Source organism: Rhinopithecus roxellana, chromosome 19 (assembly GCF_007565055.1).
Source record: "Rhinopithecus roxellana isolate Shanxi Qingling chromosome 19, ASM756505v1, whole genome shotgun sequence".
In the NCBI taxonomy this organism is placed as follows: Eukaryota; Metazoa; Chordata; class Mammalia; order Primates; family Cercopithecidae; genus Rhinopithecus; species Rhinopithecus roxellana.
The window spans coordinates 4,525,638-4,540,752 of record NC_044567.1 but is presented as its reverse complement, the minus strand read 5'-3'; the positions used below and the strand labels follow the sequence as shown (position 1 = coordinate 4,540,752).

General features: G+C 44.9%; 1 long non-coding RNA gene across 1 annotated transcript in view; it reads left to right on the top strand.

The window, feature by feature from the left end:
* Positions 1 to 1,858: 1,858 nt before the first annotated feature.
* LOC115894788 overlaps positions 1,859 to 15,115 on the top strand; it is a 58,168-nt gene continuing 44,911 nt past the window's right edge. The window contains exons 1-2 of the long non-coding RNA XR_004054966.1: positions 1,859 to 2,021; positions 4,036 to 4,125. This is a non-coding gene — a long non-coding RNA (uncharacterized LOC115894788). The remainder of the gene's footprint in view (positions 2,022 to 4,035; positions 4,126 to 15,115) is intronic.

Here is a 15,115-nt window from a genome sequence, read left to right as displayed (position 1 = left end):
AACATCATGTTAGTAGCTCAAAGTTGGTCATGGTGGGAGTATTTACACCACAGAAAGCAGTAAGTACCACACATCCGGGCTTTTTCTTTCTGTTTTTGGGAACCAATTTACCAGCACCGTGACTTACACTGCTTTGCAATCAACCCCCTATATCCTACAGCCACAGTCTACTTGTGGACATTATTTTATTTTGTGTTCTCTAGAATTTTATGTAAGTAAAATCATGCCATATGTACTCTTTGGTGCTTCTTTTGCTCAGTGTGTTTTTGAAATTAATCACGTTGCGCATAGCAGTAGTTCATCCCTTTTTATCGTTTTCCATTGCATGGATGTACCACACATTTATTCATTCATCTGGTGATGGACATTTGGGTTGTTTCCATTTGGGACTACTATAAATAAACTTGTCATAAACATGTATGTGCCAGTCATTGGGTGGACAAGTTTGAATTATTCTTGGAAAAATAGCTAGGAGTAGAGTTGCTGGGTCATATGTTAAGCTTATATTTTTATATAAGGAGCTGCTAACCTGTTTTCCAAAGCGGTTTGAGACAGGATTTTGCTGTGTTGCCCAGGCTGGAATGCAGTGGCCTACAGCCTCAACCTCCCCAGCCAATCTTCTCACCTCAACACCCCAAGTAACCGGGACCACTGGTGCATGCCACCACGCCTGGCTAACATTTTTTGTAGAGACAGGGTCTCACTGTGTTGCTCAGGCTAATCTCGAACTCCTGGGCTCAAATGATCCTCTCACCTTGGCCTCCCAAAGTGCTGGAAATACAGGTATGAGTCAATGCACCCAGCCAGTCTTGTCTTTTTAGTTTTAGACATTCTAGTGGGTAGATGTATAGTGTTATCTCATTGTGTTTATTTTTAAATTGCCTTTATTGTGGTATAACATATTTTTTTAAATGTAGGTTTTAAGTTTCTATGCTGATCTGATCACCATCACAATCAAGATAGTGAACATTTCTGTCACCCCCAAAAGTTCTTGTGTCATTTCCAAACGACTCTCCTCCTCCACCTCCATCTCTAGGCAACCACCAGTCTGTCCTCTGTCAGTATAGATTGGATTTGTCTTTTTTTTTTTTTTTTTTTTTTTTTTTTTTTTTTTTTTAGGCAGGGTCTCATTCTGTCACCCAGGCTGGAGTGCAGTGATGCAATCTCGACTCACTGCAACCTCCACTTCCTGGGTCAAGCAATCCTCCCACCTCAGCCTCCTGAGTAGCTGAAACTATAGGAACGTGCCACCATACCCGGCTAATTTTTGTATTTTTTGTAGAGACAGGGTTTTGCTGTATTGCCCAGGCTGATCTCAAATGCTGGACTGAAGTGATCCTTCTGCCTCAGCCTCCCCAAAGTGCCGAATTACAGACATGAGCCACCACACCTGGCCAGATTTGTCTTTTTTAGACTTTTGTACAAATAGAATCATAAAACATATAGTATTTTTGTGTCTGTTGTCATTTGCTTAGTGTGAGATTCATCCGTTTGTTCCATGTATCAATAGTTTGTTCCTTTTTCTTGCTGAGTAATATTCTGTTGTAGGAATTTGCCAGAACTGGCCTAGTCATTCTCCTGTTTATGGACATTTGGATTGTGTCTGGGCTACTGTGAATTAATGCTGTTTTGAACGTTTTTGTCTAAGTCTTTGTGTGGACATGTGCTTTATTTTTTTTTGAGATGAAGTCTCACTCTGTCACCCAGGCTGGAGTGCAGTAGCGTGGTCTCGGCTCACTGCAACCTCCGCCTTCCAGGTTCAAACAATTCTTCTGCTTCAGCCTCCCAAGTAGTTGGATTACAGGCACGTGCCACCATGCCTAGCTAATTTTTTTTGTATTTTTTTTGCAGAGACGGGGTTTCACCATGTTGGCCCAGCTGGTCTTGAACTCCTGACCTCAAGTGATCCACCCACCTCAGCCTCCCAAAGTGCTGGGATTACAGGCATGAGCCACCGTGCCCTGCTTGGACTTAAGCTTTTATCTTATTTCCACCTAGGAGTGGAAATGCTAGGTCATATGGTATGTATATATTTATAAGAAACTGCCAGACTCTTTTCCAAAGTTGCTATATTACTGTACATTTCTACCACAGATGTTTGAGAGTTTTAGTTGCTCCACATTCTCATAAACACTTGATATTGTCAGTCTTTTAAATTTTAGCCATTCTAATCATGGTATTTCATTATAGTTTAAATTTGCATTTCTATGATGACCTAATGAGGTCTTTTTTTTTTTTTTTTTTTTAATTGCAAGCTCTGCCTCCTGGATTCTTGCTATTCTCCTGCCTCAGCCTCCCTAGTAGCTGGGAATACAGGCACCCGCCACCACACCTGGCTAATTTTTTGTATTTTTAGTAGAGGCAGGGTTTCACTGTGTTAGCCAGGATGGTCTTGATCTCCTGACCTCGTGATCCATCCGCCTCGGCCTCCCAAAGTGCTGGGATTACAGACGTGAGCCACCGCGCCCAGCCAATGAATGATGTTGAACATTTTTTACCAGTCTATTGGCTATTCATATATCTTATGTTGTGAAATATCTGTTTAAATATTTTGCCCATTATAAAAACTGATCTAGGCTGGGTGCAGTGGCTCACATCTGTAATTCCAGCACTTTGGAAGTCCAAGGGGATTGGATCACCTGAGGTAAGGAGTTTGAGACCAGCCTGGCCAACAGGGCGAAACCCCGTATCTATTGAAAATACAAAAATTAGCTGGGGGTGGTGGTGCGTGCCTGTAATCCCAGCTACAGTGCCTGGAACAGGAAAAAACAAAATCGTTTAGACGACTTTAAACAGAGGATACATATTCTCAGAGATATAACAATGTTGTATCAATGAAATAAGAACAGGTTGTTTTTTAAAAAGAATATTGGAGAATAAAACACCTAAAAAATATAACCATTAACTTTAATCAATGAGTTAGAAGATAAAATTGAGAAAATAGCTTTTTAAAAAACCGTAAAAGCTGGAAAAGTTTTTTAAGAACTAAAGGTGGCCCAGTAAGACTAATATTCAATTAAGAAGCATTACAGAGGGCAGGGTGTGGTGGCTCACGCCTGTAATCCCAGCACTTTGGGAGGCAGAGGTGGGCACATCACAAGGTCAGGAGTTCAATACCAGCCTCACCAACATGGTGAGTCCCCATCTCTACTAAAAATACAAGAATTAGCCGGGCATGTTGGTGTGCACCTGTAATCCCAGCTACTTGGGAAGCTGAGGTAGGAGAATTGCTTGAACCTGCGAGGCGGAGGTCACAGTGAGCCGAGACTGCGCCAGTGCACTCTAGCCTGGGCGACAGAATGAGACTCTGTCTCAAAAAAAAAGAAGCATTACGGTGATATGGAACAGCATAGAGAAATGGAGAGAAAACAATTATCAAAGGAAAAATTCAATAAGTCATCTCAGATCTGAATGGCCTAGATTTCCAAAATGAAAGGCCCAGTGAGTACACAATGTAATGGATGAAAACATTCGTTCAAAGACATATTATCATGCTGTTTCAGATCAATGAGTTAATAGAGGATCCTAAAACAGAAAAAGCAGGTCACATTCAAAGGAACAACTATGGGAATGGCATCATGCTTCTTATTAGCCATGCTGAAGGATAATGTAGGAATGCTTTCCAATGATTTATGATATATAATTTTATAAATTATTTAAATTGTGAATTCAGTAGAGTAAGCATATTTTCAAGGCCAGGTATAGTGGCTCATGCCTGTAATCCCAAGCCTTTGGTAAGCCGAAGCTGATGGATCCCTTGAGCCTCAGGAGTTCAAGAGCAGCTTGGGCAACATGGTGTAACCCTATCTCTATTAAAAAAAAAAAAAAAAAAAAAAGGTGTGCGCTTGGACTCCCAGCTACTTGGGAGGCTGCACATGGAGGTTCACCTGAGCCCAGGGAAATAGAGGCTGCAGTGAGCCATGATCATGCCACTGCACTCCAGCATGGGCGACAGAGTGAGACCCTGTCTCAAAAAAATAAAGCATATTTTCAGATATGTGAAATTTTATTTACTATCCATGTACCCTTTCTCAGGAAACTACTGGAGGATGTGGTGCACCAGAATAAGAAAATAAACCAAGAAACAGGAAGACGTGATCCAGGCAACAGGATATTCCAGTATAGGTGAGAAATAAAGTCTCCAAGATGATAATGAAGGGAAATCCTAGAGTGATAGCTGGCCTGGCAGCAGGCCTAGGGAGCAATCAGTAAGGCTGGAGCCAGAGGACAGAAGCCTCCAGGAGGGAGGTACCCAAGAAATAAGATGAAATGAATACAGGAAAAATCTACAGTTTTAGTGAATGATGGAGAATAAATTCATGATTGGAACATAGAAACTAAGCAAATAAATCCCAATTTTGTTTTTATGTATAATTGACTCCATGAAATTTTTTTAACAAAGAAACAAAACATAATCATAGTAGGCTAAATTGCCCAGCGGTGAATAATATTTACAGAGGCATAAACGAGTATGTCAATTTCCACCAAGCCCAGCATAACATGGGCTTTCCTCTTTATGGTCCAAGATGGCTACTTCCTTTCCAACCACCCTGCCTGCACTCCAGTCCAGCATGAGTCTTCTTTGTTCCAGCTATCCTGGGTTTCTTTTGGTTAACTGGGAATTGAATTAATGAAATTCAATTAGTAAATTAAAGCATTAAGTTAATACATGTTTGAATTAAAATATTAGTCTGGGCATGGTGACTCATGCCTCTAGTCCCAGATACTTCAGAGGCTGAGGTGGGAGGATCAGTTAAGCCCGAGAGGTAGAGGCTGCAGTGAGCGATTATTGTGTCACTGCACTCCAGCCTGCATGACAGTGGGAGACCCTGTCTCCAAAAAAAAAAAAAGCCAGGCACAGTGGCTCACGCCTATAATCCCGGCATTTTGGGAGGCTGAGGTGGGCAGATCCTTTGAGGTCAGGAGTTTGAGACCAGCCTGGCCAACATGGTGAAACGCTGTCTCTACTAAAAATAGAAAAATTAGCTGGGCATTTGTTTACACACCTGTAGTCCCAGCCACTCAGGAGGCTGAGGCAGGAGAATCTCTTGAACCTGGGAGGTGAAGGCTGCGGTGAGCCGAGATCTTACCACCACATTCCAGCCTGGGTGACACAGCTAGGCTCCATCTCAAAAAAAAAAAAAAAGAGGCCGGGCGCGGTGGCTCAAGCCTGTAATCCCAGCACTTTGGGAGGCCGAGACGGGCAGATCACGAGGTCAGGAGATCGAGACCATCCTGGCTAACACGGTGAAACCCCGTCTCTACTAAAAATACAAAAACTAGCCGGGCGAGGTGGCGGGCGCCTGTAGTCCCAGCTACTCGGGAGGCTGAGGCAGGAGAATGGCGTAAACCCGGGAGGCGGAGCTTGCAGTGAGCTGAGATCCGGCCACTGCACTCCAGTCCGGACGACAGAGCGAGACTCCGCCTCAAAAAAAAAAAAAAAAAAAAAAAAGAGACCCTGTTTCGGGGGGAGTTCGAGACAGCCAGGCCAACATGGTGAAACCCCATCTCTACTAAAAATACGAAAATGAGCCGGATATGGTGGTGGGCACTTGTAATCCCAGCTACTCAGGAGGCTGAGGCAGGAGAATTGCTTGAACCTGGGAGGTGGAGGTTGCAGTGAGCCGAAATTGTGCCATTGTACTCCAGCCTGGGTGACAACAAGACTCTGTCTTAAAAAAATAAAATAAAATAATATAAATGCATCACTGAGTGTCCAGAACAGCAGGGTTTTGATAAAGGTTCCAGTGATGACTTTGTGTGACCTTGGGTAAAGCACCCTCTGGGACTCAGGTCCTTTTATGAAAAATGGGAGGGTGGAAGAGATCATAAAAACATCAACCACAGTGCAGATCACAAGGATGCTGCAGTGCTGTGTAAGTGACTGAATGCTATGTAACCAGCTCAGCCTCCTGAGTAGCTGGTACCACAGACACGCACCACCATGCCCGCCTAATTTTTTTTTGAAACAGAGTCTCACTTTGTCACCCAGGCTAGAGTGCAGTGGCATGATCTCGGCTCACTCCAACCTCCACCTCCTGGGTTCAAGCAGTTCTCCTGCCTCTGCCTCCCAAGTAGCTGAGACTACAGGTGCGTGCTACCACTCCTGGCTAATTTTTTGTATTTTTAGTAGAGACAGGGTTTCACCATGTTGGCCAGGATGGCCTTAAACTCCTGACCTCAGATGATCCACCCACCTCCACCTCCCCATTGCTGGGATTACAGGCTGAGCCACTGTGCCCGGCCAACCCTGTGGCTCATTTTTAAATTATCTGCAGAGATGAGGTTGTGCTGTGTTGCCCAGGTTGTTCTTGAACTCCTGGACTCAAGCAATGAATCATCCCGCCTTGGCCTCCCAACGTGCTGGGATTGCAGGCATGAGTTGCTATGCTTGGTGGTGATTTTTCAAGAAAAGCTGGTAATCTGGATTTTTATTTAAAATCCCTCGATTTTTAAAAGCTGGAATGGAAATTTTCAAGCAGATTGAGGATTTTTGGCCTTTCCACATACTGGCCACATGAGAAAATAAATAAATAAGTAAAATTTCAAAAAGACCTTGAAAGCATTGTGTAGGTCAAGAAAAAAATGCAAGTTTGCAACCTCTGGGGTGCAGTACTATAGAACATTTAGAGTAGTCAGTGTCCTCCCTGGGGAAGAACTGTGTCTAGTTTGTTCTACTCAGAGCTAGCAAGAGGGTTGTGGTAATGGTAAATCACATGCCTATCTGGGCAGAAGCTCTGCCCTCCTATCCTTGGGCAATGTTTCATATTTTGCAGGCAGAGAGGAAATGGCCTAAAATGAACCATTATGTTTCTCCATGATGGCATGTCAGGGCTGATCAGATTGGAGAGGTAAACTCCAGGTTTCTCATCCGTTCTGTGAAATTTGACTACTGGTTGTGCCTACTACTCGAAACCATTGTAAGAATAAACTATCACATATTTGGAAATAGGTAGAATTTTCCCTGAAGTGTAATAAAGTAGGTACCAATTGGGATAATGATTTTGCCATGAACAGCTCAGAGGAGTGTAACATTTCTGGAATGATGGCAGCTTCTATAAAGCTGAGCTAGGACCAGCCTGGCTAACTTGGTGGAACTCCATTTCTACTAAAAATACAAAAATTAGCTGGATGTGGTGGCACATGTCTGTAGTCCCAGCTACTCAGGAGGCTGAGGCAGAAGAATTGCTTGAACCCAGGAGGTGGAGGTTGCAGTGAGCGAAGATCGCACCACTGCACTCCAGCCTGGGCAGTAGAGTTAGACTCTGTCGAAAGAAAAAAAAAAAGCTGGGCTTAAGCTTTGGCTATAAGAAATCAACAGGTGGCCGGGCGCAGTGGCTCACACCTGTAATCCTGACACTTTGGGAGGCCGAGGCAGGTGGATCATGAGGTCAGGAGATGGAGACCATCCTGACTAACACAGTGAAATCCCATCTCTACTAAAAATACAAAAAATTAGCTGGGCGTGGTAGCATACCCATGTAGTCACAGCTACTCGGGAGGCTGAGGCAGAAGAATTGCTTGAACCCGGGAGGCAGAGGTTGCAGTGAGCTGAGATCACACCACTGCACTCCAGCTTGTGTGACAGAGTGAGACTGTCTTAAAAAAAAAAAAGAAAAGAAAAAAGAAATCAAGAGGCAAGAATGCTTTGGTGATTCTGCTCTGGTGGGTTTGAGAAGGAGGCAGGATGATCTTTTCTGGAAGCAGTGTCGGGGAGTTGGTGTAGAGCTGAGAAATCTACATTGCCATAAATGGTGTGATCCTGCTCCAAACAGCTGCATTCACCCCCAGGCTTCATAAGCCTCATACTGGAAGTTTCAACTGAAATAAACTTAACGACCTTTCCATCAGTTCCGTGGAGTAGGTCAGGGTTTTAGAGGGTATTTCATGTTCCCATTATGAGGAGATTTGAACTCTTGGGTTCTATTAAGAAAGCAGCACAGCTTATTATTACTGATAATATAATCTTAGTAGTATTCCTATAATGCTTTATAACCTAAAAAGACCTTTTATTTGTATTATTCTCATTTTGCTCCCCGGTAACTATGAGATAACTGTTATTATTCCCACTTTACAGGTGAGGAATCTGATGCTCTCCCATTGTTCCTTAGTTAGAGTTCTGAATATTTTTACTTTTTTCAGAGAATGGAGGCACACTATGTTTCCTAGGCTGGTCCTGAACTCCTGGGCTCAAGTGATCCTTCCATCTTTGTCTCTCTTAAGTGCTGGGAGTACAGATGTGAGCCACCATGCCTGGCCGAGTTCTGAATCTTTAACAAGGCCCAAGTTCTTGCCAGCCTGGCTCTGGTCTGTCTCTCCAGACCCCTCTTGTACCACTTTCCCAAGAGCTTTCTGTTCTCCTGAGTTTCTTTTTTTTGTTTGTTTGTTTTGTTTTTTTTTTTTTTTGGAGACAGTCTGACTCTTGTCGCCCAGGTTGAAGTGCAATGGCACTATCTAGGCTCACTTCAATCTCCGCCTCCCAGATTCAAGTGATGCTTGTGCCTCAGTCTCTAGAGGAGCTGGAATTACAGACGTACACCACCACGCCTGGCTAATTTTTTTGTATTTTTAGTAGAGACGGGGTTTTACCATTTTGGCCAGGCTAGTCTCAAAACTCCTGTGATCTGTCTGCCTTGGCCTCCTAAAGTGCTGAGATTACAGGCGTGAGCCACTGCGCCTGGCTGAGTATCCTTTTTTATTTATTTATTTTTTTGACACGGAGTCTCACTCTGTCGCCAGACTGGAGTTCAGTGGTGTGATCTCAGCTCACTGCAACCTCTGCCTCCTGGGTTCAAGCGATTCTCCTGTCTCAGCCTCCCGAGTAGCTGGGACTGCAGACGTGCACCACCATGCCCAGCTAATTTTTGTATTTTTGGTAGAGACAGGGTTTCACCATGTTGGCTGGGATGGTCTCAATCTCTTGACCTCATGATCCACTTGCCTCAGCCCCTCAAAGTGCTGGGATTACAGGTGTGAGCCACTGCACTCAGCCAAGTATCCTCTTTTTGAGACAGGGTCTTGCTCAGTCACCCAGGCTAGAGTGCAGTGACTGGACCACATCTCACGTACCTCAACTTCTTGGGCTCGTGTGATCCTCCCACCTCAGCCTCCCAAGTAGTTGGGACTATGGGCACATGCCACCACGCCTAGCTAATTTTTTTTTTTTTTAAGTAGATGCTGGGTCTCACTATGTTACCTAGGTTGGTCTTGAACTCCTGGGCTTAAGCGATCCTCCCATCTCAAGCCTCACAAAGTGCTGGGATCACAGGTGCATCCCGCCCATCTTGGATTTCTTTTGCTTTTTTTTTGAGATGGAGTTTTGCTCTTGTCGCCCAGGCTGGAGTGCAATGGCACCATCTTGGTTCACTGCAACTTCCACCTCCTAGGTACAAGCGATTCTCCTGCCTCAGCCTCCTGAGTAGCTGGGATTACAGCCACCTGCCACCACGCCTGTCTAATTTTTTGTATTTTTAGTAAAGACGGGTTTTACCATGTTGGCTGGTCTCGAACTCCTGACCTCAGGTGATGTGCCCGCCTCGGCCTCCCAAAGTGCTGGGATTACAGGCATGAGCCACCGTGCCCAGCCCTCTTTTGCTTTCTTAAATAGGTCTGCTTCCTTCTTTTTTTTTTTTTTTGAGACGAAGTCTCGCTCAGTCGACCAGGCTGGAGTGCAGTGGTGCGATCTCGGCTCACTACAAGCTCCGCCTCCCAGGTTCACGCCATTCTCCTCAGCCTCCCAAGTAGCTGGGACTATAGGCACCTGCCGCCACACCTGGCTAATTTTTTGCATTTTTTTTAGTAGAGACGGGGTTTCAACGTGTTAACCAGGATGGTCTCGATCTCCTGACCTCGTGATCTGCCCGCGTCAGCCTCCCAAAGTGCTGGAATTACATGCGTGAGCCACCGCGCCCGGCCACGTCTGCTTCCTTCTAACTACAGGCCCATTACACATGCTGTTTCTTCTGCTAATAACACTTTTTCTCTCATCTTTGCCTGGCAACTACTCATCTTTCAGCTTTCAGTTTAACATTTCTCCAGGGAGACTTTCCTGAACCTTCAGGCTACTTTGGACTGTCTGGTATAGCACACTGAACTTCCCACTCCAGAGTTGGCACACTTAAAATTACTCATTCGATATCCCTTGTCCCTGCTAGATCATAAGCTCCATTAGGGCAGAGACCAAGTCTATCTTATTTGATACTGTAGCCTCAATATCTAGTATAATAGGCATTTCCTTCTGCAGTAAAAGCTTTTGCAACTACTCTCTGCTATCTGAATCCCATAGCCATTGAACAAATCCATCAGAACCTTGCCTTGAATATTGTACTCAGGTTTAATGCTGTGGGGTTTTTCTGACAGGTTCTTGTGATAACCAAGGTCTTCTGATCAGTGGCCAAAATGCATACCTGTCACATCAAATAGCAGCCTGTGAGGCTGGAGCACAGTGCCCCTGTATTATTTGATAATGACTAGAAAAGGCCAGTCCCCTTCTCACCAGCCTTCTGTGATGCTTACATACCAATGAGAACCTTTGCCCAGCATCTTTCTGGGGATGGCTAAGATTGGATCCTAGATAACAGGAACATTTAAAGCTACCTAGATTTTTCCTATCTCAAGTCTTTCCTGGGTTTAGTGCACACTTGGGTCATTTCTGGATGGGTGGCACATTTGTTTTATTTGTTGGAAACAGTGAAGTGTAGTCACCAAGTTAATGGGGACAACCAAGCCTAGGAGTCAGGGCAACACAGTTGCTCAGGCTGGCGTGACAGGCATCAGCAGGTAAGCAAGCCCCAGTGGGAGGAATGCATGGCCTCATTTCAGCAGTGTCAGCAAGCTGAGGTCCCTGCACATTGGGAACCTATGAGAAGAGCACCCTCACCCCGCTTTTTTTCAAACCAGTCACATCTCTCTTCACCAAAATCTTTGTGAAATTCATCATCATATAACTTTCTGAATCTAGTTAATGGTGATATTAACCAAAATTTGTAGCTCAACACCCAGGCAATAGTGTATAGGATTGCAAGTGTTAGTTCCAAAAATAGTGCAGTTCACATCTCCAGTGAGGAAAGAACATTGAGTGAATTCATTACATGAGCAACTTAAACTAATTGAGCCAGGAACTTAAAGTCACATTCTTCAAATATGTACACTCCACAAAACTGGCATTTAACATCAGGAAGTCAGGCTGGAAAACATTCATGAACCAGTGACTCTAAACAAGGAAGAAACACTTCTCAAGGTATGCATTTGCCAGCTTGTTACTTTGTTCACAGGTAGTCTTTGGTGATTAGCTTCATGCCTTAGGACATGGGTGGCAGCTCTGAGCATGGCACATTTAGCTTCATACAGCAAAGACTGAAAATACGTGGGTCTGGTTACATGGTCAGACAAGTGAAGGAGGCACAGCCTATCTTCATTACTGAAAATATACAAAATGCATAGAGTATAAAAACATAGATGAGTTTGTAAAAAGAGAGTCACTTTTTTTCCTTCAATTTTTGGAAAATGAATACAACGTGTATTACATTCATGAAAAATAAAATTTTAAATGAATAGTGGTTAGTGATATAATGTTCTTAGATGAACAGCAGTTTGTTACAAGATTAGCAAAAATGTAACTTTCTTGTTTTTTTGGAGACAAGGTCTCACTCTGTTGTCCAGGCTCTGTAGTGCAGTGGCACAAACACGGCTCACTGCAGCCTCCACCTCTTGGACTCAAGCGATCCCCCAACCTCAGCCTTCTAAGCAGTTGGGGCTACAGGTGTGTGCTACCACACCCAGTTAATTTTTCAAATTTTTTGTAGAGACAGAGTCTCACCATGTTGCCCAGGCTGTTACTTTCAGTGATACACAAAAAAATACACTTGCATATACAAGATGTAGCTCAGGGTGGTCCAACAGAACTTTCCTGAGTGATGAATATGATTTATATCTGTGCTGTCCAATACAGTAGCCACTAGCCTTATGTGGCTGCTGCACAGTTGATATGTGGCTAGTTCAACCAAGCAACTTTTTTTTTTGGAAACAGAGTCTTGCCCTGTTGCCCAGGCTGGAGTGCAGTGGCGTGGAGTGCAATCTCCATCTCCTGGGCTCAAGCAATTCTCCTGCCTCAGCCTCCCTAGTAGTTGGGATTACAGGCATGTGCCTGGTTACTTTTTGTATTTTTAGTAGAGACGGGTTTCGCCATGTTGGCCAGGCTGGTCTTGAACTCAAGTGATCCACCTGCCTTAGTCTCCCAAAGTGCTAGGATTACAGACATGAGCCAGCCCCAAGCAACTTTTTATTTAATTCTAATTAATTTAATTAGCTGCATATGGCTATTAGCTACTGTATTGATCACACAGGTCTTCCATTTGCTGAGAATAAGAAATTAAGAGAAGGCCAGGTTTGGTAGCCAAGAGATCTAAGTCATGTACTATTTCATTATTCAGCAGTCTGTCTACTCTGTTACTGTTATAAGAATGAACTAAGAGGCCAGGCACGGTGGCTCACACCTGTAATCCCAGCACTTTGGGAAGCCCAGGTGGGTGGTTCACCTGAGGTCAGGAGTTCAAGACCAGCCTGGCCAGCATGACAAAACCTCGTGTCTACTAAAAATACAAAAATTAGCCAGACAGGTAGTGCGTGCCTGTAATCCCAGCTACCCGAGAGGCTGAGGCAAGAGAATTGCTTGAACCTGTGAGGCGGAGGTTGCAGTGAGCCGAGATCACGCCATTGCACTCCAGCCTGGGCAACAGAGCAAGACTCCATCTCAAAAAAAAAAAAAAAATTAAGGCCGGGCAAGATGGCTCATGCCTGTAATCCCAGCAACTTGGGAGGCTGAGGCGGGTGGATCACTTGAGCCTAGGAGTTCAAGACAAGCCTGGGCAACATGGTGAAACCCCACCTCCACAAAAATCAACGAAATAAATTGGTGTGGTGGCACACACCTGTAGGCCCAGCTACTCAGGAGGCTGAGGTGGGAGGATCCCTTGAGCCCCGAAGTTCAAGGCTGCAGTGAGCCGGGATCACACCACTGCCCTCCAGCCTGGGTGACAGAGACCATCTCAAGACAAAAAAGAAGAAAACAACTTCTTTGCACTTGTAGAGGGCACAGTATTAAGTTCATTCTATCACTTCTGTTTACATTCTGACTTACAAGTGCTCTGCTGATAGAAGAGGGAATTGACCTGTTAGAAAAGCAACAGCAATCTCATCCATTCTCATTCATCTCAAATATTTTAAGTGCTTTGTACTTTTTCTTATAAGTTGTTTCCTTCCATCTCCCTTCTATTATTTTGTATGGTGTTCTTGAGACTTCTTCCACTAACCTAATAGCCATTCCACATACTGATTTTTTCTTCTCCTTATTTTTATTACTGTTACTTTTGTTTGTTCGAGACAGGGTTTTGCTCTGTCACCCAGGATGGAGCGCAGTGGTACCATCATGGCTCACTATAGCCTCAACTTACTGGGCTCCAGCGATCCTCCTTCCACCTCAGCCTCCTGAGTAGCTGGGACCGCAGGCATATACCACTATGCCTAGCTTTTTTGTATTTTGTATAATGAGACGGGGTTTTGTTATGTTGCCCAGGCTGGTCTTGAACTCCTGAGCTCAAGCAATCTACCCACCTCGGCTTCCCAAAGTGCTGGGATTACAGGCACGAGCCACCACGCCTGACCCTATTATTGAGACAGGGTCTCATTCTCACCCAGCCTGGGATGCAGTGGTGCGGTCATAGCTCAGTGCAGCCTCAGCCTCCTGAGTAGCTGGGACTACAGGCACACGCCAACATGCCCAGCTAATTTTTTTACTCTTAGTAGAGGCAAGGTTTTACCATGTTGCCAAGGCTGGTCTCAATCTCCTGAGCTCAAGTGATCTTCCCGCCTTGGCCTCCCAAAGTGCTGGGATTACAGGTGTGAGCTACCATACCTGCACCTCCTCAACTATTTTTTATTTTATTTTTTTGAGATAGGGTCTTGCCTTGTTACCCAGACTGGAGTGCAGTGGCATGATCTCGGCTCACTGCAACCTCCTCCTGCTGGGCTCAAGCGATTCTCCCGCCTCAGCCTCCCAAGTAGCTGGGACTACAGGTGCATGCCACCACACCCAGCTAATTTTTGTATTTTTTGTAGAGATGGGGTTTCACGATGTTGCCCAGGCTCATCTCAAACTCCTGGGCTCAAGTGATCCACCTGCCTCAGCCTCCCAAAGTGCTGGGATTACAGACGTGAGCCACTGTGCCTGGCCCCCTCCTTTACTTTAAAAGTACAAGCTAATAAGCATTAAGGAAGAGAATGTCTAGATTAGTACAAATAATGCAAGGTAATCAGTGCCCTATTAAGAGTTGCCCAAAATTACAGTGTAATGTAATATACCTGTAAAATTTGTCAAATTGATGATGAAGGTTAAAGTTGGTTAGAGTAGGGGTAGGGGATGTCTCAGAGGACCATACTGGTACTGTCAGTCAAACCATGGCAAGGATTATTTTTTTCTTCCTGGTAGTCATCTTAACTGATGTATATCTGCTGTTAGCTGCCACAACCTCCCTGACAAAGCACAGATCATGATAGTAAACTATGTTCATTCTCTGCCAATCCCTCCTCAGTGTTGGAAACAGAAGCCCAGTAGTGAAAGCTACAGCTGCCAGATACTTGCAGTGGAATCACAGGAGCAATCAGAGTTCTTTTTTTTTTTTTTTTTTTTTTTTTTTTTGAGACAGAGTCTCGCTCTGTAGCCCGGGCTGGAGTGCAGTGGCCGGATCTCAGCTCACTGCAAGCTCCGCCTCCCGGGTTTACGCCATTCTCCTGCCTCAGCCTCCCGAGTAACTGGGACTACAGGCGCCCGCCACCACGCCCGGCTAGTTTTTTGTATTTTTTTAGTAGAGACGGGGTTTCACTGTGTTAGCCAGGATGGTCTCGATCTCCTGACCTCGTGATCCACCCGTCTCGGCCTCCCAAAGTGCTGGGATTACAGGCTTGAGCCACCGCGCCCGGCGAGTTTTGCTCCTGTTGCCCAGGCTGGAGTGTAATGGAGTCTCAGCTCACCGCAACCTCCACCTCCTGGGTTCAAACGATTCACCTGCCTCAGCCTCCCGAGTAGCTGGAATTACAGGCATGTGCTACCACACCCAGC